The 26,757-nt window shown below is 42.1% G+C and overlaps 2 long non-coding RNA genes across 2 annotated transcripts in view; one reads left to right on the forward strand and one right to left on the reverse strand.

Annotated features, from left to right (window-relative positions):
* Positions 1–26,757, reverse strand: part of LOC138950679 (uncharacterized) — a 363,039-nt gene that overhangs the window by 142,762 nt on the left and 193,520 nt on the right. The gene's annotated exons all lie outside the window — the stretch shown is intronic.
* Positions 13,959–14,979, forward strand: LOC138949804 (uncharacterized). Its single transcript, XR_011450460.1, has 2 exons — positions 13,959–14,276; positions 14,765–14,979. It is a non-coding gene; the product is annotated as an uncharacterized lncRNA (long non-coding RNA).

The following is a 26,757-nucleotide window of genomic DNA, read 5'->3' on the forward strand; positions in this document are numbered from 1 at the left end:
ACAGAACAATTTCTGAATGTTAGAAATTCGGCTGTAGATTTATATGACAGCATCACCACAAAAGAAACTGCAAGAATTGCCAAAAGTAAGTAAAAATATTGACAGATCTATGTAAAAGACTATGTATGAAAATTTAGAACTCATGGAACAACAGATATTCAAGAAATAACCGATAAGTGATATATAACTGAACCATTGATTGATTTGAATGTACATCATGCATGGAAAGTTAAAAATGGTGCAGGAACTGAAGTCAGATCAGTCAACACATCAAAAAGATCAGAGGCCTCTCCTCCTGCTACCTCTACCCCGCAGGGTTCTTCTACCTTGCAGGCCTCGCCTACCTCCCAGGAGATGCCAGCTTACTTTGCTCCCAGGTATTATTGAACTTGAATTATAAACCACACTTTTCTTCTTTGCCTCATAAATGTGAAGGTTCATTTTATGTTATTGTTTGCTAGATATTATTTTTGGTAGGAAGTCTATTCCGCCAGCTTTAGAAAGTCGATTCAGCACTTTGAACACCACTTGAAAGAACAAGTGGTCCATATTAACCCCTTTTTGCCGAGATTTTTTTGTTTTTTTGTTTTGCGTTTTTTAATAGCAAATAAAATTCTAAGACACAATATGTATTTCTTTTCTGATTTTTTTACTTTTTCTTGTGTCTACAGCATTTTTTTCAAGCGTCCTTTAAAAAGGACGCTAGGATCGAGAGGGTAGAGGTTTATCAAACATATACAATAGTGAAAGGAACAAGTTTCTAAAAGTTTTCAATGAAATTTATTAACACAAACACTTGTTTTCAAAAAAGTTTTTAACTTTCGGTTTATAAACAATACAAAGTAACGGATTAACTGTCCATTATTTTAAAAAAATAAACAAACAAAAAAACAAAAACAACCTCTGAACATGGTGCAAGTCACTCTCCTGTTACCCTGCCAATGTGAATAATCTGTGCAAACAAAATTGCTTTCAACGATTTTTGTACAGCTCGTCAGAGCTTTTCACTTTCATTGTGAGTGGTCAAGTGGTCAGTTACCGATTACACAGGAGTATGAAATGCCACAAAACAGTACTTTCGGTGCAGAGGGACATTGCACTTCAGGCAGATTTGTTTGACCTTTTTGCCACATTGTGCGCATCTTCTCTGCTTGGAGATGTGCTCCACCAGGTGATCCAACCCATCACATCTGATTGCTGGTGGAACTCTTCTGTCCAGCTTTGCCACACGTCCGACAGGATGGTTAGGGAGTTCCAGGCGGGCAGCAGCGTGTGACCTCTTGAGGTAGATGTCCGCGATGGCACGCCGAACTGCCAGAAGATCCATGGGAATGTACTCTGAGGCAGGTGTTGCCCTGTACATGTGCCATGTTTGCTGCACACACAGGTCAAGACAGAAGCTGAAAATGGCCCACCACCATTTCTTGGATCGTATGGAGACTCGGTATTTGGCAATGTTCTGGTCCATTCTGTCGCACCCGCCCATTGTCTTGTTATAGTGTTTGATCAGGAAGGGCTGCGAGATCTTGACTCGTTTTTTCTCTGCCTTGGAGCACCGGGAGGCTGACTGCAGAGGGTTGACTCCTGCTGCATTGGAGACAGCGTTGACGATGTTGTTGTCGTTCCATCGAACCACTATCACTCCTGTGTTTTCGGCCTGTTGAAAGTCGTAAGTGCCTCTCTTGGTATTCTTCATTTCATTGATTGACTTCAGTGGGCACTGCTCGGTCCTGTTGGCACGAACCGTTCCTGTACATCCAATCTTCTTGCTCGTGAGGACGTCAACAAGCTTCAGACTTGTAAACAGGTTATCAAAGGTCAGATGGTAACAATCTTCCGGCTCCTCTTCCTCCAGCTCAGAGATGAGGTCAACCACCACGGCTCCACCCATTCCAATGCCTGGATACTCATCTGCATTAGCTTGCCTGCCATTTGCTCCTTGGTAGGGTTCAAACTGGACGCAGTACCCAAGGGGTGTGGCCAGCACCCACATCTTGTATCCGAAGCGTATAGGCTTCCCTCTAATGAATTGCTTTGCACCGTGTCCCCCATTGTATGGGATCATGCTCTCGTCGATACTCAAATGTTGTTGCTTCATGATTTTTTTTGAAGTACATGAGGCATCTCTCATTGAGCATGGTAATCAATGGCCTGATTTTGGCCATATCCATCACCACCACTGTTCTCCTCTCCCAATGTAGTTCTGCCACTGAGTCCCACAATAGTAGCTGTGACACTGGCAGTCAGTTGTCGTCCGGACAAGTTGTGGACAGCACACTCCCCATCTTCTTCACCACTATCTTCATCAGTCAACTCATCAACTTCAGGAGGGTCGAGAAAGATGTCAGCTCTTTGAAATAAGTCATCATCTTCAAGCATATCTATTACCTCGTTCACAGTGAATCTGAAACAAACCCAACCCGTACATGAAAAAACCTCTGGCCATTTAGCCCTAGCGTCCTTTTTAAAGGACACCAGATCGAAACTGCCTATAACACAAACTATGGACTATATTCACAAAAAGAAAAATATGTTTCTAGATTATGCCTTTGTCTTCAAATTACCTTCAGTAATGATATTAAAAATGTTGATAATTACACAAATATAGCCTTACCTTCTTTTGGAACTCATCTTGATCTGCTCAGCATGTGGATTTTGAATGATGTCCACCATGACACTTTACTGCCAAGAGAGATAACTTTCTCCAACTCAGCTTCTGAAACGTTGTTACCTCCCTAACACCAATCAGTGACTTAGACCTTTCTCAGAGTCTGTGTTGTAAATCAGGTGGGGAAAATATAAGCGTCCTTTTTAAAGGACGCCAGGCTTAAATGGGTTGTGCAATGCAATTTTTAATAACTAATTTGCAGTTGACATTCAGTTGGTGCACTTCACAGTCTGTAACTTGCGCAAAGACTTTCTGCTGGACAAACCTTCAAACTGTTGTGAAATCGCTTTCCACAAAGGAGACTGAATCTTATCACTTCGAAGCAAAGTTTTGGCAAATGTACAGGCGCCACAAATAACGTGAAAACAAAAAATAATATTCTCAGCTTTCGAGGAGCTTTGGCATTGTGAGTAATACTCTGCACAAAATAAAAGCCTGCGATATGATCAGGTCGATGACTAATTGTTTAGCTCAACAATGATTTCCTTAGTCTTATTGACACGCCTTAATATGCTTTAATATTTGCTTCTTTTTTTTTCAGAAGAGAGAGACGAGCATCGGATATCCTTGAGTCCAGGGTGTCCTTGCTGGAGAGAGAGCTCCAAAATTTGAAAGACGAAGTGCGTTCTCTGCGTTCTAGACAGCGCAAGTTGGAGAGTCGTACTGGAGAAAGTACCGAGCCAGAGTCCAAACGTCGTGGTACTGGAGATCAAATTGCCCAGTTCTCTCCGTCTCAGCAGGACCAAGTCTCTCGGCAGGCCCAGTTGTCGGAAATGTGATACTATTTATTTGCATGTATGATACAGGTACAAATGTGATAATTGTAGGCTTATACTAGTGATTACTGTGTGTGATACATGAAATGTGATATGAATGCTGTTTTTATATGTTATACTCTTACTTTCTCCCAAGCGCAAGACAAATTCTTCTATGAAAATTGAAGCCAATAAAATTTGAGTTGAGTTGAGTTGAGTTGGAGTCTCAACCTTCCGATGACAACAAATTCAATGGGCTCACGGTGTCCGATTTGAAGAGAGCGTGTCAGCTCTCCATGACAAAGAATGTCAAAACTCTTGTGAAAGTACTTGCTCCTCGCATGTTTACAGAGGAGCAATTGCTTTCGTATTCCATTTCTGGAAAAAGGTCGTGTATGTCTGGGGAGATGGCTCGTCCTCCCCTTGACCCAAGATACATCGATACGATGCAGGCGATACTGCATGATTGTTGTGACGACTTCAGTCGCAAGGTCTTTGTGGAAAAGTTCCAAAATTTCCAGAAGGCCTTGCGAGTGAAAGCGAAAAAACAGTAGTGTTCGAGTCGTCGCAGTTCATGAAGTATGGCCTGTACTTTTTTCTGTTGTTTTTCTTTGTAAATGTATAGGGTGTTTGGCTAAAAGTCTGTTGTCTGAAAAGTATTATTTTGGAGGCCTGAGTTATTGTTCCCTATAACTCGAACTCTACAAATAATGATTCTATTTTACCTTTATCCAGATACTGCAACTTTTTTTATGATGGAACTCAGAATACCTTCGGAATTGAAAACCTTATGAAACTGGAAATTTCATATTGGCGCAGGTAGACATTACCAGCTGTCTATTTGACACCGGAAATAAGTTGTTTTTTGTTTTGTTGTTGTGTGGGTGTTTTTTTTTTTTTTTTTTTGGGGGGGGGGGGGGGGGGGATAATACTCTGGAACAAAGAAAACAAATTGCTCTAGATTCACCCACTGTTGCTCTAAAAGCCAATTATAAAGTCGTATGTTTGACTTTGTTGGCGATCAAACCTATGACCCCCGCGATTTCAAGACGGACTCCTGTTGTGCATTCCCCTTACTCCACATTCAATGTCACAGAGTATGACACATTTCAAATAAACAAAAATATATATCCTTTCTGGTACATATTTTCCTGAATAATACAGTCATTCATACATCAATCACCTCAACATCATTTTATGTCACAAAAACAATTCTTCATTCTTTCTTTCATTTACAAATCACATGAAAAAATCCTTCATTCTTACTGGCATTTTCACCACTCTTCCACTTCTAGTTGTTTTTGGTGTTTGAATCCTAGGGCTTTTTTCATGCGCCTGTGTTTCTGTTTCTGATGTTTTGGTTGTTGGTGACACTATATTTTTTGCCAGAGTTTCATTTTCATTGTTTTGTGAACTGTGCAGACTGTCAGGTTTGTTTTAATAATAATAATAATAATACGAATATTTATAATGCGCACATATCTCACCAACAGGCGACTCAATTTTGATTTGTATCTGCATCTGTTTGTTCACCTGTGTTTTCAATTGGTGTGTCTTGGTTTGACTTTGTGTTGACTTTGAGTAGGTCACTTCTGTTTCTTCTGTATGTACCTGTGTCTGTTTGAATAATGTATGATCTTGGTGTTTGTGCTTTTTTCTGCACTGTTGCAGGCACCCATATTTTGTCCTCTTTGTTTCTCATGTACACTTTCTCTTGTGTGTGCAAATCTGGAAGTGATTTTCCATGTTTGCCATACTGTTGTTTTGATTTTTCTTGTTGTCTTTTCATTTCTCTCATGATTTTGTTTTTCTTTGGTTTCATTCTGAGAGTGAGTCTTGTTCTGAACTTTCTGTTTGTCAACAATTCTGCTGGTGATGGCATTGTGTTGTTGACTGGTGTGGACCTGTAGTTCAGCATTGCTAAATACAAATCTTCTCCACTCTCATGTGTTTTTGTCAGAAGATTCTTCATGGTTTGTACCATTCTTTCTGCAAAACCATTTGCTTTTGGATATGTGGGACTGGATGTTGTATGTTTGAATTCCCACTGTTTTGAGAATGTTTTGAATTCCTCACTGGTGTACTGTGTCCCATTGTCTGAAACTACCTCTTGTGGAATGCCATGTCTGGCAAAGATAGATTTCATGTGTGAAATAACTGTCTTGCTCTTTATGTCTGTGAGTATGCATACGTATCAACACACACCCATGCAGACAAGAAACACAACATGGTGTCAGAAGTCCGCGCTGTCTAACTAACCAAGAGAGGCAACAGAGCATGCAGTCTGCCAAAAAGCATCAAGACTTATGCTAGAGCGAGCCGGGGGCAACAGACGACACTCCAGCAGACGACGCACGTGGAAAACAAGATGGCGCAACAGCCACAGGCGCCGGGACAACAACGTCCGAAAGGATTCACCTCCAGCATACCAACCCCAACAAAACTACCAACTGGAGCGGGAAGAAAGGAATGGGAGCGTTTCCGAAGAACTTTCGCCAACTACTCCAAGGCTACCAGGTTGGAAAATGAAGCTAACGAACTGAAAACTGCGGTATTTCTAGCATGTATGGGGGAGGATAATGCTGAACTGTTAGAGGGGTTTGATTTCGCAGACGGCGAAGACAAAGAAAACCTGACACATGTGACACAGAAATACGAACAATTTTTTGTGGGGGAGACAAATGAAGTGTATGAAGCTTTCATATTTCACCATAGAAATCAAGATGATGATGAAAACATTGATTCGTATGTACAATCTTTGAGAAAATTAGCAAAGACATGTGGTTTTGGTGACCAAGAAGACAGGATGTTGAGGGATAAAATGGTTCTGGGGATAAAGGATGTTAGGTCAAGGGAAAAACTGCTAGAGGTCAGAGGTCTTACTCTAAAGCTAGCAGTAGAAATGTGCAAAGCAGCAGAAGCAGCACAAATCCAAACAAAAGACATAGCAAATCCCAAACAAGAACAAGAAGCTACAGTGCACAAAGTGAGCCAGCACAAAGGTCACAGTCACAAAGAAAAAGCATCCCGTCAAACAAATCATAAATGCATAAAATGTGGCAAAACACATGAAAAACGTAACTGTCCGGCGTTTGGCAAAACATGTTACAAATGCGGATACAAAAATCATTTTGCAACACATTGCAAGAGCAAGAAAAAGGTACATGCCATGCAGGAACATGACACAGATACAGAAGAAGAAGAAGAAGATCTGTACGTAAGTGCTCTGTCAAGCACTAATTAAAGTAAAAGACAATGAGCTGTTTGTCACAACAGATGTAAAGGGGGTCACAGTCAAATTTAAGGTTGACACGGGGGCACAGGCCAATGTCATGCCCAAAACTGTTTTCAAACGAATGAAAAACAAAACAACCCTCAAAGACACAAAAACAAAACTCACAAGTTTTACGGGAAACAAACTCAAAGTTTGTGGAAAGTGTACTCTTTCAGTGATGGGAGAAGAACTGACTTTCTTTGTTGTAGACACAGATCAACATGCCATTTTGGGACTTGATTCCACCACAAAACTGAACATAATCAAAATTATGACTGTCAACACAGACATGGTGGACAAAGAATACGCAGATGTATTCAAAGATCTAGGGTGTCTGGACAAACCACATAAAATCCAACTTGATCCAACAGTCAAACCTGTCATTCAACCTCCGAGAAAGGTTCCGTTTGCACTCAAAGATAAAATCAAGGCAGAACTTGATAGGATGGAACAGTTAGGGGTTATTGAAAAACAAGAAGGTCCAACAGAATGGGTTAGCAGTATGGTTTGTTTGTTTATTTATTTGTTGCTTAACGTCCAGCCGACTACGCAGAGCCATATCAGGACGAGGAAGGGGGGGATGAAGGGGGCCACTTGTCAAGCGATTCCTGTTTACAAATGCACTAACCCATTACTTGTGTCCCAGCAGGCTTTAGTAAAACTAAATTAATACCTACTGGAAGATTACCAGTTTCCAGTATGTTAAAATAGGCTTAACCTATCTACTGCTGGACTTACATCAGAACACTAACAGATTAAACTGTACATGAATCGCGAGACAAGCGGCAAGAGAAGAGATTTTTGGAAAAAATACAGGTGAATGAGCAAGAAGGCAGAAAAAGGAAAAGAATTCATGAAGAAAAAGAGAGCATGACAGGAAAGAGGAACCAAAAATCTACCTAACAGCAAACTAGAAAGCTCCTGCGGTTCCAAAAACAGGAGGGGCTTTTAATTTCATAACCGCAGTGCCCCACTGCGGGATAGCAGTATGGTCGTGGTAGAGAAACCAGATAAAAGCCTGAGAATCTGCATGGATCCAAAAGATCTAAACGTTGCGGTGAGACGTGAGCATTTCGCTCTGCCTACCGTAGACGAAGTAACATCGCAGCTTCAAGGAGCTGAAGTTTTCACAAAGCTAGACGCACAAAGTGGATTTTGGCAAATACCACTAGACGAAGAAAGCTCAAAACTTTGCTGCATGCAAACACCGTTCGGGCGGTATGTCTTCAAAAGACTGCCGATGGGTCTTGCTAGTGCTAGTGTTTGTTTGTTTGTTTGTTCGTTTGCTTAACGCCCAGCCGACCACGAAGGGCCATATCAGGGCGGTCTAGTGCTAGTGAGGTGTTTCACAAAACAATCAAACAGATGTTCAGCGACATTCCGAGAGTCGACAACTGGATCGATGACATTCTCTAATTACAGGCCGTCCACTCAGTGACAGAAGGAAAAACGCTAAGTGCACCATGTCTTTGCACCCTGTTTACCACCGTTGTCATCTTTTATATTTGTGATTATATTCGAGTGGTGACAACGTGGGGTGTGTGACACCTGCATTAACCAGCACTTTAGGCAGATCAGTTATTTTTCCTAACTTTACACGGGATCAGCGTGTTACTATAATTTTCTATATTCTAACTGGCATTTTGTCAATGACCATTGATTTTACGTTTTGAACGTAAAAGAACATATTTTGAGTGGAGTCTCGATGGAGGTGGCGAGTTATTACATAAACAGGCGTCTGAAACTTATACTTTTGTTGTTTCTATTTAATTGTATGACTGCGAGAGTGGATCGTGGTGTGGTTAGTTAGTTAGAAGTAACTAACCGTTTCATAATCACCTTATGTGATATAGCGAAACGTGACAGTCGACAACTTTGTCCACACTTGACAGGTAAATCCCAATGAATTGATAGCAAATGCAGGTTCTACAAATTTCAGCATTTTTAATTTATTTGGGTGATTGCAAGTGCACGTTCTACAAATTTGGAGACTTAAATGCCTCTGAATTATGAGCTATGAATTTAACACGCTCGAGTTCAATTTTACCCATACACCTGTGTACAATCTATATATTCTTTTTTCTCATTTTCTTCACATAGGAAGACGTCATTCGCTTCCGCAGACAAGGCGACAGATCGGGGGATGTCCACTATGAATTTAACACGCTAAAGTTCAAATTTACCTATACACCTGTGTACAATCTATATATTCTTTTTTCTCATTTTCTTCACATAGGAAGACGTCATTCGCTTCCGCAGACAAGGCGACAGATAGGGGGATGTCCACTCTTTTCCGCTGCAGTTAGTGATCAGGCATCGACAACTTTGTCCACCCTTGACAGGTAAATCCCAATTAATTGACGGATGATTGTGTTCAAAACTTCAGCATTTTTCATTAATTTGGGTCATAGCAAATGCAGGTTCTAAACATTTCAGCATTTTTAATTTATTTGGGATTCAACAAGAGCACGTTCTACAAATTTAGAGACTTAAATGCCACTGAATTATGAGCTATGAATTTAACACACTAAAGTTCAAATTTACCCATACACCTGTGTACAATCTATATATTCTTTTTCCTCATTTTCTTTTTCCTCATTTTCTTCACATAGGAAGACGTCATTCTCTTCCGCAGACAAGGCGACAGATAGGGGGATGTCCACTCTCTTCCGCTGCTGTTGGTGTTCAGGCATCGACAACTTTGTCCACACTTGACAGGTAAATCCCAATGAATTGATAGCAAATGCAGGTTCTACAAATTTCAGCATTTTTAATTTATTTGGGTGATTGTAAGTGCACGTTCTGCAAATTTGGAGACTTAAATGCCTCTGAATTATTTATCACCTAATTTTAGTCATACGTAGTCACGTGAGTATCAGCGCATGCGCCCAGGGAAGACCAGTTGGCGCCATGTTTTTCCAGGGGTCGGACAGGTGTTTAGTGTTGCTCGATGTTTGATTAAATAGTTAATCTTTGCGGTAATGTATTGAGTTCATACTCACGTAGTTTACTACTGAAGATTGTTCCGATTGATTTAACAAGCTGTGGGTGAGTACCCTTTCATATTTTCGAGATCCGACGGGTAAAATCTTCGACCGGTTGGCGGTACCCCCTCACGTAGTAGCCTAACACTTTGGTTTTTGGTAGTCATTTTGTTTGTCTTGCGAGACGGTGCTTTCAGTTTTTTGCACTACTATTTCCCTGTCTCATAGAGGACGTAGTTGGGGAGCACTGTGAGCCACAAAGTTTGGCGTAGTGTACGTGAACAAAGCGATCACTGAGTCAGCAGAGACTGGCGTTTTCGGACCCAAAGTAGGTCATAGCAATGGCGGAAAATTCGCAATGCGGTGCAGCAAAGGAGAAGGAGAGTTCTGGTGTTTCAAAAGATAAGGCATCCAGTGATTCAAACAGCGTGGAAGCTGCATTAGAGAAAATGGACGCGCAGTGGACGCGAAGGTTCGAAATGTTTGCTGCCGCGATCGAACAGCGCTTCGCAAAAACTGACCGGAAGAGGAAGCGTATAAGTTCGGAAAGTGATTCTGATGTGACGTCAGACGTTCCAAAAGATAAAACGAAACCGTCACCTTCGAAAGATGACGATGCAAGATACGCATCAGAAGGTGAGATTCAGGATGACACGGTTTCCGTTCATCCTAGTGATCAAGAGGAAGATTTGATCGCAGAACTAGACAAAGATCTAGAAGGGAAAGAGAAAACTAGTGCAGCTGTAGCTACTTCTCTTGCTGAATTGATCAACAAGAAATTCCGGAGTAAGCTTTCCGAAGAAAAAACGAAAGATAGAATGGAGAAATATGTCAGGCCCGAAATATGCGGGGCTCTACAGACACCTTTGGTGAACCCAGAAATATGGAAGTCTATGACTGGGGAAGCAAGGAATAGTGACATAAAATTTTCACACATGCAGAAAGCCATTGCTACTGCCGGCACAGCACTGGCAGAGAGCACTCAGAGATCCATGCAAAGATAAATGCAGATGCAGAATCAAGGAAGAAAATTGGTGAAGCCATAGAAAAGAATGGCGATGCGATTGCTCTGGCAGGTAGTGCTTTTCATTCTCTTTCTATCCGTCGCAGGCAAGGTATCCGGCCGTTTCTAAATGCAAACCTTGCTGGTCTTTGTTCTGATTCTGTTCCGGTCAGTGACAAGTGGTTGTTTGGGGATAACCTAGCAACTTCCATGAAGGACATCAAAGAAATGGACAAATTGGGGTCAAGTTTGACACCTGTGGCAGGTCCAAGTGGGACTCAGAAAACAAAGTATGGTGGTGCTAATGCTATGACTAACTACCGCTACAAGCCACATTTTTTAGGGAAAAAGAACAGTCACTGGAACCACCAGAGGGGTCGAGGCAGCCAAACCCAGAGACACTTCGGGGGGAAGGCACGCCCTCAGTACAGAAGAACCTAGGCACAAAATTGGTCGATAAGGTGAGTGACTATTACAGATCGTTGCCTTTATTATGTAAACAACTGAAATTAGAAGCAGAGAACTTTGAAGGTGGTCGTTTACAACGGTTTTACCCAGTCTGGCAAAAGCTTACTTCTGATCCAGAAATTTTGGATACAGTTAAGGGAGTAAGGCTAGAATTTGAAACTGCTGAACTTCCTTCGTCAGCCTGTCAGGCAACATTGAACCAAACAGAAAAAGAAGTGATTGACTGCGAAATACGTAAGCTTTGTAAGAAAAAAGTTTTGTCCAAGTGCTTGTCAGTGCCTGGGGAACACTTGTCCCCGGTATTCACACGTCCAAAAAAGGATGGGTCACACCGCATGATTCTGAATCTAAAACGCTTAAATCAGGACATCACTTATAAGCACTTCAAAATGGATACACTCCAAGTTGCCCTGAATTTGGTTACACCAGGCTGCTACATGACATCAGTAGATTTGAAGGATGCATATTACACTGTGGCTGTTGCAGAAGACGATAAAAAATTCTTGAGATTTCTTTGGGAAGGACAGCTCTGGCGATTCTATGCCCAATGGACTGGCTTTAGCTCCAAGAAAGTTTACCAAGCTCATGAAGCCTGTTTTTGCAAAATTGAGAGAGGATGGACATTTGTCTACCTCTTTTTTGGATGATTCTCTTCTTGTTGCAGATACTGAATCTGAGTGTATTGAGAACGTTCTGGCGACGGTGCAGCTTCTTCGCTCTCTTGGGTTTGTGGTGCACCATGAGAAATCAGTGCTTGAGCCAACACAGAAAATCCAGTACCTTGGAGTACTGATTGATTCTATTGCAATGACAGTCTCTTTGACCAAAGTTAGATCTGATAATCTTATTGAGTGTTGCAAGCGTGCTTTGAAAGTCCAGCTCATCACAATTCGAGATTTGGCTAAAGTCATTGGGAAGTTGGTGGCTAGTTTCCCAGCAGTAAGGTATGGGCCACTGTTCTATCGTAAACTTGAGAGTGTCAAAAAGGCTGCTCTGAAAAAAGAAAAAGGCAATTATGATAGTTGTACGGTACTTTCTGTTACAGCCAAAGATGAGCTGAGCTGGTGGATAGAGAATGTGAGCACTGCATATAATGTCATTGCAGTTTCTCAGCCTGATATCACGGTAGCGTCTGATGCATCGCTATCAGGATGGGGCTGTGTTTGTGAGGAAGAAAGATCAGGTGGACTGTGGCTACCCACTGAGGCTGCTTTCCATATAAACTACTTGGAGCTCAAGGCAGCATATTTTGCTCTCAAGTGTTTTGAGTCTAAAGTGAGCTAGAAGCATGTGCGTTTACTGTTGGACAATTCCACTGCTGTTGCCTGTATTAATAATATGGGGACATCTCATTCTGACTCTTGCAATGACTTAGCATTTTGTATCTGGCAGTGGTGCATTGCAAGGGGAGTGTGGTTGAGTTCTGCACACATTCCTGGTAAAGAAAACACTGCAGCAGATGAAGAATCCAGGAGAATTAATGTTGATGCTGAGTGGAAACTCAACAGTGATGTGCTGGAAGAAGCGTTGGTTCAGCTGGTAGTTTCACCTCACATTGATTTGTTTGCTTCCAGGATAAATACTCAGCGTTCCTGTTATGTGTCATTCAAAGCTGATCCAGAGGCACATGCTGTTGATGCATTTTCACTCTTTTGGCAAAGCCTAACTTTCTATGCTTTTCCTCCTTTTAGCATAATCCTGAGAGTGCTCCAGAAGGTGCGCAGAGACAAGGCTTCTGGTGTCATCATCGTTCCAGAGTGGAAGACACAGGTGTGGTGGCCAGTGCTGCTGAAGCTGCTGACTACAGACCCGGTGAGGCTGCCGTCCTCCATCAACCTGCTGTCTTTGCCAAGTCACCCCAGGACGAGGCATCGTCTTCTACCACGCCTTCAACTTCTGGCATGCAAGATATCAGGAGCAGATTGACTCATCAGGGGTTTTCGGGCCAAGCATCTTCCCTTATGTTAAACTCCTGGAGACCGTTGACTCAGAAAGCCTACAACACCTACATTCAGAAGTGGAAGCAGTATGTTAAAGACAAAGATATAGATGTGCTGTCACCTTCAGTGGTGCATGTTTGTAATTTTCTGGCTGATCTCTTTGACGCTGGAGCGTGTTTCAGTGCTGTGAACTCTGCTAGGTCTGCTTTGTCCGCTTATCTTCCGCGTATAGACGGTTTGACTATTGGCAATCATCCAGAAGTGTGTCGGTTACTAAAAGGTGTTTTTGACCAGAGACCAGCTTTGCCCAAGCATTCTGACACTTGGGATGTAGGAAGTGTATTAGACTATCTGTGTACATTGCCTGATACAAGGGAGCTAACTTTGAAACAGTTATCTTCAAGAACAGCTTTGTTGCTTTCATTACTCACAGGGCAAAGAGGAAATGCCCTGCATTTGTTAAAACTTGATGATGTGAGATTGTTTTCAAATAAGTGTGTACTGTGGTTTTCTGACAAGCATAAGGCCAAAAAAAAAAAATTGTCTGTTTAGGGTAACCCGACCGACCCTATCGATTTGGCGCCGACCCAAAAACTTTTTTTTGATTTCAAAAAAAAAAAAGAAAAAAAAAGAGGTAAAAATGCTAAAAAGAGACATTTGGCGTTTCTTTCTCTCCCTTTCTCTCTGTTTTATTTATACGTTAGTTTTGAAACATGTATTCATCAAATATAAGAAGTGAATGTTCAGCCAACATAGCATTTACAAAAAAAAAAAAAAAAAAAAAAAAAAAAACTACCTACCTACCGACCCTACTTATTTTGGTCATGTTACCCTAAACAGACAATTTTTTTTTTTTGGCCTAAGCACACCAAGCCTGGGGTTCATACTGAGCCAGCTGAAATTTTTGAGTTTGTACAGAATCGTAAACTTTGTTTGATGGATCATTTGAGAGTGTACCTGGAAAAGACTGAGAAATTGAGGAAAGGGAGAGAACTCTTTATTTCATATCAAAAGCCTCATGCACCAATATCCAGGAATTCTTTTGCCAGATGGGTGAAGGAAATGTTACGACAGGCAGGTGTGGACACTGACAGTTACAGTTCGCACTCAACCCGCTCCGCGAGTTGCTCGGCGGCGGCAAAGCAAGGTGCTAATTTGTCAACAATCCTGAAAGCGGCTGGCTGGTCGTCTGAACGATTGTTTGTTTGTTTATTTGTTGCTTAACGTCCAGCCGACTACGCAGAGCCATATCAGGACGAGGAAGGGGGGATGAAGGGGGCCACTTGTCAAGCGATTCCTGTTTACAAATGCACTAACCCATTACTTGTGTCCCAGCAGGCTTTAGTGAAACTAAATTAATACCTACTGGAAGATTACCAGTTTCCAGTATGTTAAAATAGGCTTAACCTATCTACTGCTGGACTTACATCAGAACACTAACAGATTAAACTATACATGAATCGCGAGACAAGCGGCAAGAGAAGAGATTTTTTGGAAAAAATACAGGTGAATGAGCAAGAAGGCAGAAAAAAGAAAAGAATTCATGAAGAAAACGAGAGCATGACAGGAAAGAGGAACCAAAAATCTACCTAACAGCAAACTAGAAAGCTCCTGCGGTTCCAAAAACAGGAGGGGCCTTTAATTTCATAACCGCAGTGCCCCACTGCGGGAGGTCGTCTGAACGAACTTTCATTCGGTTCTACAAGAGAAATGTGAAAGAAAAATCTAACTTTGCACAGTCTGTGCTTGATAGTTTCGTTAAGAAAAACTGAACATTCGGTTGGAGTTTAAAATCATGATGTAATATGAATTTGTGCCAAATTGAATTTTGTTCAAGTTATTGTTCAAACAGTTCTGTAATGCCGAAATAAATGTTGGCAATTGCAATTGGATTCTCATGTTTGTTTCGCAGTCACTAGGGGCTCTAAAATCTCACGTGACTACGTATGACTAAAATTAGGTGATAAATAATTTAATAATTAAACTAGGCTTACGTAGGAAGGTGAAGTTTAATTAGAATTATTTTGAGCCTAATGGCAGGAAGGAGTAGTTACGTGCCCTCCCTGTCGGGCTCAGAATGAATCTGATTGAATGTATCCCTCCCTAATATGTAAGCCTAGTGACTGCTCCGAGCTCTAAATACTGGTCTTCCCTGGGCGCATGCGCTGATACTCACGTAACTACTCCTTCCTGCCATTAGGCTCAAAATAATTCTAATTAAACTTCACCTTCCTACGTAAGCCTAGTTTAATTATTAAATTATGAGCTATGAATTTAACACGCTCAAGTTCAATTTTACCCATACACCTGTGTACAATCTATATATTCTTTTTTCTCATTTTCTTCACATAGGAAGACGTCATTCGCTTCTGCAGACAAGGCGACAGATCGGGGGATGTCCACTCTCTTCCGCTGCAGTTAGTGATCAGGTATCGACAACTTTGTCCACTCTTCATTGTGGGTGACATGAACTGCGACAAGATTTCTTTCCCAATTCTATAATTGGTGTTACGTATTGTTTTTACACATTTTAACTAGCAATGTAGCATGCTTCTTAATTGAAGCCTGACAAAATCATTTTGTCACATTGACTGAATTCTCAGACTGTCCACATTGACTGAAATCTCATAAAAGGGCACCATTTAACGACAGAACCCACTGTATATTACTTTTTCATTCCTATTTGCTGATGTGTAACACCATGATCCACAACCCACACCCAATTTAGCTGCTACAGTGTGTGAACAAACTATTGATGTACTTTTTACAACGAGCGGTTTTGCTAATAGCATCAGACCTGTTTACACTACACATTGAGCGTAGTAAACTACGAATTTGAATAATATACTACGCAACTACGCAAGTCTGTCGTTTTCTACGCAAACGGTATTTAAAAAAAAAAAAAAAAAAAAAATTTCTTTTTTTCTTTTTCGTCTTTACGCCTGTTCCTTGTCCCGATGTGCTCTCACACCGCCCCGTCCCTGCACGCAAACGGTATTGTTTCGGCTACGCATATCACAATCCGTAATTTTCATCTCCCTTGACCGATCCATTTTCCAATCCATGTTTTCGGCCAGCAGTCGTTTGCTGCGTAAAGCGCCCACGGGCGTTGCGTTGTAGCTTGTTAATGCCGAATAGGCTTCTCCAAGCAAATGCCGGGCACAACTGAAAGCGTTACTGCCAAACCATGCGGGCGTTTCGACACAATGGCTGAACGCAGAGCACACGAAAGTGAAGATGAGAACTGTGAAGAAAATGACTCCGAAAGGCCACCGACCAAAAAGAAAAAGACGAGCAATGCGCCGAACCAAGTCTTTCTGCCAAAATATCATCAGGACTACCCATGCCTTGTCTTCGCGGAAAGAAAAACATCATGCTCATTGCACTGTCTGCAATTCCCATTTTTCCGTCAGTCAATCAATACATGTGGTAAAAAGTAGCAATCATTGTTCTTGTTGTTGTGATAGGTCGACGAGAAATTCTACACATTCAATTACAAAACTACACATTTGCCTCATTTTGCTCCCAGAAAATACACATGCAATGTTTTAGGGGTAAACAGGTCTGTAGCATTGGTCACCTCCCTGGGCCCAAGGGAGAGAAGCCTCTTACCTCCCTGGCGCGAGCGCTAGAGGACACGGGTTAAAAATTGCTTCTTTGCGATGTGTAAATCGGTACTTTTCTATTTAATTTCTGCCGTCGCGATATAACCTTGAATGGTTGAAAACGACGTTAAACACCAAATAAAGAAAAAAAGAAAGAATTTAATTTCTGCAGCTTAGGTAACTGCGCCATGTGTAAAAGATGGGTAGCATATGATTCGTACATACCTCGACACCACACATTTAAAAAAACAATGAAGACTTATGCGCAGTTACCTAAGCTGCAGAATAAAATAGAAAAGTACCGATTTACACATCGCAAAGAAGCGATTTTTCACCCGTGTCCTCTGGCGCTCGCGCCAGGGGAGGTAAGCAGGGCCAGCAGCAAAAGCGCTCATTACATGTGTTCTGCATCTCAAAATTGGTTGATGATGGTCTCGAAAGATAGCTTTTGTTGTCAAAGTCAGGGTACTTGCCTTACAGAGTGACTGGATGTGCAACTATGTTTGCATTCAGATCATTTCAAACCTAAGTTGGTGATATGTAAATATTTGTTTTTATTCTCTTTGTACACACCTTTGCAACTTTAGTTCAGTGTGTTGTGTGTGGTTTTAGTTGTTACATATACATTGATATTTTGTTCATTTTGCACATGATTGCATTTTTTCAATCCCTTTGAGTTTGCTACTGTGTGTGTGTGTGTGTGTGTGAGTGAACAAACTGTACTTTTGCTGTACTGTTTGCAAGTATGGGTGTACTGATGTGCAACTATGATAGTGTTCTTCATTGCGATCATTAGTGCTGTCTTTTTCTCCAGCTCCCAATTGTAAGCATGACGATGTGCACACAGTTCATTTGCACATTTAGCGTTGTGTGAGAGTGTTTTTCTCTATACATATGCATGGTGATCTGTAAACATTTTGCTTCACTGTGCACAATGCATTGTAAACATTTTGTTGTTCGCAGAACCAACTTTACATTTTAACTACTTTTCATTCACATGTTTGCCAAAGTGTAAACATTTTGTTCCATTTAACGCTGGTTGTTTTTTTCCTGTCTCAAGACAGCTCGATCAAGACATGTATGGTGATGTGTAAAAATATTGTTCTATGGGCACATTTTTTGTGTGCACATTTATGTACTTCACTTATGTCAATGTAGCCGCTAATTTAAGTGCAGTCGATCGTACAAACATTTCATTGTGGGTGACTCGTTATCTAGTCAGCCCAGAAAACAACCTAAGAATTATTGCAAGATTTGATTTTTTTATGTCTACTTGTAGAGAAAATTTAGCCCTTTAACATAAAAATGATCTAGGAAAATCTACGGTTTATTTACTGAGATAAAATTAAATAAAGCATAATTAATCCCACGTTCTCATTCATTCAGGCAACATTGTACAGCCATAGCGGGAAGGTGTGCGGGGTATCACTCAACACCTTATCAGCGGCATGGTTCAGATTGCCTTGGCTGCATCCGCTACCATCGTTAGTGAGCCTGTTACAAAGGATGCTACGACCCGTTGGAATGCGTTTGCTTAATCGCGTCGTTTCCGCGTTTTTTTGGGCGTCAGTGGTTGAACTTTCACTTCGTGGATGTCGACACTCCAAATCCATGAAGGTCAGTGACTTTTTATCATTCAAATGTACATTTTTGTTCAATCATTTGATGAGTACGTTAGAAAGGTTTACTTGTATTTGAAAGAGGTCTGCTTCCATTCTTTTGTATGGTTCCCCGTTTGCACAGTGTTGCTGTTTTGATCCAATTCCTCAATTGTTTTCGATAATTCGGTGTTTTTGTGTGTGCAGCTTCTGATATGGATGAAACAGAAGGGCTTTGCTGTATATGTAAATCTGTATGCAACATCACCATAAAGCCCCTAGACAGTGCAACATTGAGAGTAGAAGGCGCCAGAGGTAAATATTGTTTCACGATAATGAATCAAACAATTGGTGCTTGGTTAAGATTATTAGTGAGGGCAGAATAGTCCGTTTCAATCAATGAAGATTAATACATAAATATTCATGCAGTTTTTGGACATCTCTCTCTCTCTCTCTGTCTCAATCTCTCTCTCTCTCTCTTCCCGAGCTCTCTTTCTTTGCAAAACACACACACAACCACACACACACACCCACACCCACCCACATCGGCCGGCCCACACACACACACACACACACACACACACACACACACACACACACACAATGATGTGATTTGCCAAAAAAAATAAAGCGCGTACCTGTGCATTCATTCGATAAAAAAAGGAAATTGGAAATCTGATTATAATGAACCGTAACATAAACGTTATTTTTATTTTAGACCGAAATATGACAAATGACATTTTACACAGATCTCGACGGTCATAATTGCCAGCGTTATCCCGGAGAACAATGAATGGCTCGTTCTAAGTAAAACATCATTTTCGGGTTTAAAATGCAAATTACGTATAATTAATGAATCGGGTATATATATGAGCAACGGTTTGTGTTTGTCAGTTCATATGTCATGTCTTGTCAACAGGAATCAACAGTGCAAGCAAGAAAAGAGGTGATAGTGTGCAAGCGACCGCGGGATTGGTTGGTTTTTGGGGTTTAATGTCTCTTCAGCAGATGCTAGCTGCTATTCGAGACCGATGCAGTTATTTTCTTTTCCCTTCATATGGCAAGTTCTACGTTTCAGACTATTTACATTCAAATCTATCACTGTAAAAGAAGGTTCTAAAAATTAATCATTTTCACTTCTGGTACTTTAAATCTTGTAAAAAATCTTGATCTCTTTTAAAAAGTTAAAAATCTTGTCCGGGGGAACATCCCGGAATAAAACCTTCAGTGTTTCCGCATTGTAGTGTTTGTCTCGAAATTCTTGAACGTCTACACATTTTGTGAGAACATGTTCTAATGTCCATGGTTCGTCACATCCAAAACAGTATGGTGGATCTTCACCTTTCAGCAGATACGAATGTGTAATGTGACTGTGCCCAATGTGTAAGCGACAGAGAACTGTCTCTTCTTTCCTGTTGAGGCGACATTGGGGTAGGCTGTCCGACAGCTGGGGGACGATCTTATGAAGTTTATTTTCTTCACATTCGTCCCATTCACTCTGCCATAGGTACTTTATGTACATGTTGGTGCGAGTTCTGAAATCTGAATGCTTTGTGTGTTTGTCAGTGATGAGTCTTTCTCTGGCTTCTTTAGCAGCTTGATCAGCTGCAGAGTTGCCTCTAATTCCAACATGAGATGGCACCCATGCAAACACAATCCTTTTGCCTTCTTCAATCAGAGATGCATGTAGCTCTTGGATTTCGACCAACAGTGGGTGATCTAGCTGAGTTCTCTTCACGGCGGTAAGAGCCGATAGGGAATCCGACAGAATCAGGAAGTCTTTCTTTTTTGACTGATATACCTGTTTCAGAGCTAGCTGTAAAGCTTTCAACTCTGCAGAAAATACAGAACTGTCATCCGGAAGACGGGCCGAAAAGGCCCTATCGAGTTTAGGACCTGTGACAGAAGCTGATGCCACTTTACTTTCAGCTTTGGACCCATCAGTGTATATTCGTTGATGGGAAGGAAACTCGGTACAGAACTGGCTAAAACACTGTTTAAAAATCAAATCATTTGTCTCTGACTTCTTTAACCTTGTCAGATCGAGTCGAACAACTGGATCTGGCAATGTCCATGGTGGTGTTTCTGTCCATCGATTTTCACTAACATGATCGAGTTTTATCTTTGATTCGGCCAGATGTGACTGAATCCGAGAAGACAGAGGTGCTCGATCATTTGGGTGACTTTAAAAAAATTCAGAGCATTGTGGTTGAAATACGCATTGGTAGGCTGGATTTGTAGGCATAGCTTTCAGTTTCAACACATAATTTAGGGTGAGTTTCAGGCGTCGCAGCCTCAGAGAGGGTTCTTTGGCCTCAAAATATAAGGACTGTACTGGAGACGTCCTGAAAGCTCCCAGACAAAGACGTATACCCTGGTGGTGTATTGTGTCTAATAGCCTTAGGTTGGATTTTGCGGCTCCACCATAGACGACACAACCATAGTCCAACTTGGATCGGATTAAAGCACGGTAAAGTCTGAGTAGGACTGTGCGGTCAGCACCCCAGTCCGTATGAGAAACCACTTTCAATACATCCAGAGCTTTCAGACATGATGTTCTCAGATACTGGATATGTTTAAGGAATGTTAGTCGACGGTCAAAGGTCAGTCCTAGGAATTTAAATTCTTCAACAACCTTGACAGGATTACCATTCAGGACCAGAGAGGGTTCTGGCATGGCTCCCCTTTGTTTGCAAAGATGCATACAGACAGTTTTGCTGGTGGAAAATTTGAAACCGTTCTCTGTTACCCATTTTTGCACCTTGTCTATACATAATTGAAGCTGCCTTTCCACTCTATGTAGGGATTTGCCACGCACACAAAGTGCAAAGTCATCAACAAACAAGGATGACTCGGATCCTTTCAGTACTGCCTTTACTATGTTATTGATTTTGATGTTGAACAACATGGGTGATAGAATGCTTCCTTGAGGAACACCCATCTCTTGTTGACAGAACTCTGATAGGTTGGGACCGACCCGTACTGTAAACAATCGATTACTTAGAAATCCTTCCACAAAAACAGGGAGACGTCCACGAAAACCCATTTCATGCAAATCAGCTAAAATACCGTGTTTCCAGGTCGTGTCGTAAGCCTTCTCGAGATCAAAAAATATAGCTAGTACATGTTCAGATCTCGCAAAGGCCTCTCGAACGAAGGTCTCAAAACGTACCAAATGATCAGTGGTGCTGTGTCCCTTTCGGAAGCCACATTGCACATCACTTAAGAGGTTTTGTTTTTCTAGGTACCACACCATCCTAGCGTTGACCAATCTCTCCATGGTTTTACACAGACAGCTGGTCAAGGCTATCGGACGGTAGTTGCTGGGGTTTGTATGATCTTTACCTGGTTTTGGAATGGGGACAATCATCGCTTCTTGCCATGAAGGTGGAAAGGATCCACTCTCCCATATGTGGTTAAAAACCTTCAGCAAGACCAGAAGACAACTTTCTGGTAGGTGTGTGAGGAACTGATAATGTATTCCGTCCAGCCCCGTTGCTGAGTTGTTGCATTTTTGTAAGGCTTGTTTGAGTTCAGTTATACTGAACAACTTGTTGTAGTTCTCCTCATTCTGAGATGAGAAGTTTATGGGTTTACGTTCTTGGGTGGCTTTGATTTTTTGAAAATCTGTGCAGTAATTTTCTGTTGATGAGTTTTTTTCCATTGTTGAAGCCAGAACGTTTGCTACTTCATTCTTTTGGGTTATAAGGGATCCATTTACCACAAGGTGGTTAATTGATGCAGATCCTTTTTTCCCTTTGATTTTACGAATAGCATTCCAAACTTTACTTGATGATACCTTAGAGTTTAAGTTTGAGCAAAAAGACCTCCAGGATGTTCTTTTAGAATGTTTTATGACAGTGCGACTCTTAGCGCGAAATCTGAAGAAAGTCAACTTCTTGCTAAGGGTCGGGCATCTGTAGAACCTGTGTAGACTTCTCTTTCGCTCAGATCGGGCTTCTTGGCATTCTTTATTAAACCATGGCACTTTAATGCGGTTGTTTGAAGATGTTTTTGGGATGTACTCAGTGGCAATGTCTTGTAGAGTGTTTGTAAAAATAGATGATGGGTCGTCACTTCCATCAAAGACAGTGTCTTCTGTGAGTTGGACAGAACATTCGGCAGTAAAAGACAGCCAGTTTGCCTTGTTCAGGTTCCATCTCTGGGGGGAAGCTTCTTCCAATCCATCTATTTGAGACATCAAGATAGGGAAATGATCGCTACCACATGTGTCATCATAGACTTTAAATTCAAAGTCTAGAACAAGAGAGGTGTCGCAAATAACTAGATCTAGTATGGACTTGCATCCTGTTGCTGGATGGAGATATGTTGGTACTCCATCGTTTAAAACGCATAGATTACGATTGTCTAAAAAATCTTCTAGAATTCGTCCTCTCGTACTTAGAGAGTTGCTGCCCCATAAAGGGGAATGAGCGTTAAAATCTCCCATTAAAACAAAGGGAGCTGGAAGCTGATCAATAAGATTTTCAAGATCGTGCTTCGTGTAACATTTTGATGGTGACAGATATACACTGCAGAGAGTGATGGTTTTATCTAATGTCACTCGTGCTGCGACGGCTTGAATGTTTGTACATAGGTTGATCTCACTACAAAGTACACTTTTCTTAATCAAAAGAGCAACTCCCCCAGACGTGTTATTGTCTGAATGGTTTCTAAAAACATTGTATCCAGATACATTAAAATCTTTGTTTGGTTTCAGCATTGTTTCCTGTAATGCTGTAGCAACAGGATGAAATTTGTGTAAAAGTAGACATAATTCTTCATAGTTAGCTTGGACCCCTCTACAATTCCATTGAATAAAATTGGCTATGTTTGTTTAGTTTTAAGAAGTTTCTGCCTCCATACCCTCTTCGTCGGATAAACTCCCAAAATGATTGTATAGTGTGATGGGATTTTTCTCCATTTTTGGGGTGCGAGGCGATCTTTGGGGCAGAGTAACTTTTCCCTTGTCCGGAGGTGTTCGTGGTGTGGATTGAGTAAGGTCCACTACCTCCACTACCTCGACGGCCCCCTTCCTGTGAGTTGCCCTGTGAACGGGCTTCTGGGTTGGGGTGGTGAAGCGAACCTCACCAGGAGACCCCATAGGGTCCTCAATTGGGGTGGTGAAGCGAACCTCACCAGGAGCCCCCACAGGGTCTCCAGTTGGGGCGGTGAAGCAAACCTCACCAGGAGACCCCATAGAGTCTCCAGTGGGGATAGCCCCACCTGTGCTTTCATCTGTCTGTGTACAAATACTTTTGTTTCTTGTGGGCTCTGTCCTTTTCAACATGGACGGGCCTGCCTGGACACCCACAGACCTATATGAAATACTGGTCTGGGTGGGTGTTGACTTTGTTGCAGGTCTTTGACTGACTGCTGCCGCAAAACTTTTCTGGAAGGAAAAAACATTCGTTTTTTCAACCTCCTTCCTGGCGTCTGAAAAAGACATCTTTTTCTCCGTTTTTGTTTTTTGAATGGCCTGTTCAAACTTGTATTTTGGACATTCTCTGGAGGACGGGGAATGGTTTCCCTTACAGTTTGTGCAGGTGGGTGGTGATGTGCTGGGACCTTCGTGAGGATCTCCGCCACACCTCTCGCACACTGCCTTCTGTTTACATCCAGCCTTTGAATGTCCAAATCTTTGGCATTGGAAACATCTCATTGGTGATGGAATATACAAAGTCACTCTTATTTGAACAAATCCCACTTTTATTTTCTCAGGGATGGTTGGTGTACAAAAAGTGACGAAAAGGGTGTTGGTGGGTACTCTGATATCGCCCTTCCTGATCAACACCCGGTACACATCAATGACACCTTGATCCTTTAGACCTTCTTTTATTTCAGCCTCACTGAGGCCCTCCAGCTCTCGGCATCGGATGACTCCTTTGCTGGTGTTCAGGCCTCTGTGAGGACTGACCTTGACCGGTCTATCAACAAATTTCTGACCATTCAGACGGAGAAGACCATCTGATGCCTTTTTTGAAGGACATTCAATCAGTAGAGAACCATTACGAAGCCTCTTAATGTTGTCTATCGTTGATGATACTCCTGCAATAACCTTCTGTATCGCAAAAGGCGAAAGTTTGGAGATGGGCTGTGCCTCATCTGCTGTCTCAACAACAATGAAACGGGGCCAGGCCTCGCTAATGTTGTTCTTTGTTGCTCTGACTCGGACTTCATCGTCAGAGTCAGAGTCAACGCAGTATCTTCGTTTGTTTCCGTTTCGGGTGCTTGAAAAAAAAGAAGAAAAAGAAGAGGTGGCCATGTTTGAGGCCTTTATCTTCGTCGCATCTGATCCCCACCCACCACGGAGCCCAACAAGGGGACGCTTAGGTGGAGCGGTTATCCAACTCCAGAGCGCCAAGGATACAGATGGATATACGCAGCGATAAGAGGAAACATATGGTATCAATCTGTAATAGGAGATTTAACTCTTTCCAAGCGGAAACGGGTTAGGTAACAACTTGGCATAATGTTCGTCAACTCTTTCCAAGCGGAAACGGATTAGGTAACAACTTGGCATAGTGTTTGTCCCGACTACCGCCGCCCCCTCCTACCGCCGCTTGCTCCTTTAGCCAAAGGTCCGATGCAATATGCTCAAGACATATACCCAGACTTGACCAGCCGATTGATTGAAGCGGGTAAGCCTTTTTCAACCTCCTGTCTTAGATAAAGACTGGGCCAAAATGATGTGTTGGCGCTACAAAGTCGCAACTAAGTAAACCCCTCAATCATCAGGTCACCAGCCCAAACCGGTACAGGTCGCAGCGCACGGCAAACACGCTGGGTCTTAAGAAGACCACAGAGAAATAAGGATGTGGAAAAGAAGACTTTTGGGAAGTGAAATAAAGGTGACGGATCCAGTCAGGTAGAAATAAGACAAGAAAGGAATCAGAAAACTGCAGGGAATAGTAGGGAGAGTTTTCTGGAAGGAAATATAGGTGAAAGGACTGGTAAGGCAGAAATAAGACAAAAGAAGAGAAGTAAAGGGGTGGGGTAGCTTGGTGGAAACACTCCCGCCGCGTGAAGGCGACCCCATGGGAGCAGCGACCGCGGGAAAACGAGTTCACAAAGAATGTCGTAAACTTTACACCAACACACACGTCATTGAAAGAGACCTGAGAGCACAGAAGAGATTGCATGATGAAGTTGATCAGGCAGGTCCAAGTCTTCGATCACAACAAAATGCCTTTGACTTTGCTACTTGTTGTTTATACTGTGGAACCATGGCGAATCTTGCAGCCAAAAACGCGCCTGACAAAGCCTTCCAGGTTCGTACGTTTTCGTTCCAGGACTCAGTATTTGCCTCGTGCGACAACAGACAGGATGAGTGGTCAGACACAGTGCGGGGGCGACTGGAATATGCGAGAGACTTGCATGCAGCTGATTCTATTTATCACAAAACCTGTGATGTCAACTTCAGGACAGGAAAGCAGATCCCACAGCGGTTTCAAGTCACTTCGTCAACATCATCATCTAAAAGGCCTTGTCAAAGAGGACGACCAAAAGATACAGACAAGAGAAATGCGTACAAACAAACAGTTCAGTACCTATGTGAAAATGATGACGAGCAAATCACCATCGGTGAACTTGACTCGTCGAAAAAATGAACGAGTTCTCAGAAGGAAAAACGTACACCCACCAACACATAAAAGACAAACTGTTGGAAACGTTTGCAGACAGAATCATTGTCACGGAAGTAAATGGAGAAGCCAATGTTGTAACATTCCGAACAACAGCTAGAACTCTTCTCCATGACTTTTTTAGCGCACCCAAAGCAACAAATGACGAAGAAGAAAAGCTTAGGGTAGTGAAGGCTGCGGCTGAGATGATCAGAAACGACGTTAAAGCAGCTGCAACAGCAAGCAGCCACTATCCAACATCCGATGACATAGCGTCCGTGACCAAGAATCTAGATTTTGTTCCTCAGTCTCTTCAGGTTCTGCTTCGCACGATATTTAGTGAGAAGGATGCGGACGTCAAGATTGCTTCAATCGGCCAGGCGATTGTGCAAGCTGCTCGTCCGAGAGTTGTTATTGCCCCATTGCAAGTTGGACTCGGTATCCAAATGCATCACCACTTCGGTTCAAGGTTTCTGATTGATGTTCTCAATACCATGGGATTCACTTCATCCTACACAGAGGTACAAAAGTTCGAAGCAAATGCAGCAGTTTCTCAGAGTACAGACATACCTGGATATCAAAGTTCTTTTCTCCAATACGTCGCTGACAATGTCGACCATAATTCCAGCACCCTTGATGGTCACAACACATTCCATGGGATGGGAATAGTAGTTTCCAAGATTAGCAAACAAGTCCCAGCTTGCTGACGAAATATGGAAAATTGCCAACGTTGACATGCCAGAACTACCAAAGTGTGATGTTGAAGTCCAATACATCCTGGACGGAGGGGCTCTTCTGCAGCTGATACCTTGGCCTCGAGGTGTAACATTTGCTGCAATA

This window comes from Littorina saxatilis, linkage group LG16 (assembly GCF_037325665.1).
Source record: "Littorina saxatilis isolate snail1 linkage group LG16, US_GU_Lsax_2.0, whole genome shotgun sequence".
In the NCBI taxonomy this organism is placed as follows: Eukaryota; Metazoa; Mollusca; class Gastropoda; order Littorinimorpha; family Littorinidae; genus Littorina; species Littorina saxatilis.